The sequence below is a fragment of the Tiliqua scincoides genome, chromosome 6 (genome assembly GCF_035046505.1).
Source record: "Tiliqua scincoides isolate rTilSci1 chromosome 6, rTilSci1.hap2, whole genome shotgun sequence".
Taxonomy (NCBI): domain Eukaryota; kingdom Metazoa; phylum Chordata; class Lepidosauria; order Squamata; family Scincidae; genus Tiliqua; species Tiliqua scincoides.
The window spans coordinates 16367934-16369310 of NC_089826.1; positions in this window are offsets into that span (position 1 = coordinate 16367934).

The window sequence follows — 1377 nt, forward strand, 5'->3', positions numbered from 1 at the left end:
ATATGGAAGAGAAAAACTATCTGGTCTCCATTTCCTTGGTTGCTGCTTTTGCATTATTACACCAAGCAATATGAGCCTAGTAGAGTAAACAGAGGACTTTTTAAATGCAATTTTTGCCTTTCCTGAAATTTTATGCACTTTCCAGAAACAAACTACAAAGCTCAATGCTGAAGGACAAAAGCGTCCATAGCTTAGATCAGTGGTTCCCAGCCTGGGGTACGTATATCCCCAGGGGTACTTGCCAGGACCTTTAGGGGTATTTGAAAAAGAATTGAATAATGGCACAGAAAGGCAGGTCAGTATAAGAATGCCTTGCAGGGCTGGCATTAGACTGCTGTGCGGGGATAATATGAGGGGTACAATTTATGGGAATGCGCTGCTAAGGAGTACGCAAGTGAAAAAATGTTTAGAACCACTGACTTAGATGACAAGTGGTTGCCAGGCAAAACATAGAGGAAATATGTTCTTGGGGTAGATATTCATACTTTAATATCTTTCCAAGCATCACCGCTTCCTGAAGACTTTTCTTCCTGGAATGCCTAGCCAGCAAATCCTGCCATAGTTCCAACCACTAAGATTAATTCCTGATAAACATCTAGGATTATACCCAGCTATGCATCTCCTCAATATGCTGTCTCCACATATTAGTTACCCCAACCCTTGTCCCCATCTGAAAGGTGCTGATCAAGTGGAGGTGGTTGAGGAGCATGGGGTGGTATTGCCTATTCATCACAACCCTATTGTTTGTCCTGACTTGGCAAAATGGCTCGTTTGTCATCTACCCTGAAATTGAAGCTATAATCAGAAGTGAAAGAAAGAGGACAGTCACCCCTCTGGTGGATGTGACCTGCTGAAGACAAACTGATAATAACGCCGGGTTGAAAGCACTGCGCTCAGGAGTGATGACTTCAAAACTATGCACTGGTGCTATAGTATAGAACCTGTTGAGTTCAGATATAATACTGTCAACCCTTTGCAATCCCCTGCCTTGCCCTGGTAAAAAGTCAATGAGAAAAGAAGGCAAAATGGATGCAGTCACATCTGTGTTATCCCTATAGAATTCCAACAGCGACAAAAATAATATTAGATTGTGGTTAACAATATGTGTCAATTATAATGAACTCACTGTTGAAGTCTCACAATAGACTTTAAGACTCACTGAGGAAATAAAAATACTTAACTGCATAAATAAAATAAAAATGCTTAACAACTGTGGTACAATTGTCTCTTTGGGGCTGATTACAAGCTTTTCATGTTTACCTTAGGCAGTAAAAAAACCAGTGTGCACATATTTTGCTGTAAGGGAAGAAGACGGAAGAGTTGCCTGAAGAAGATGGAGCAAAAAACTGGGTTCTGCCTAGTTGCAGTTCTAGAATA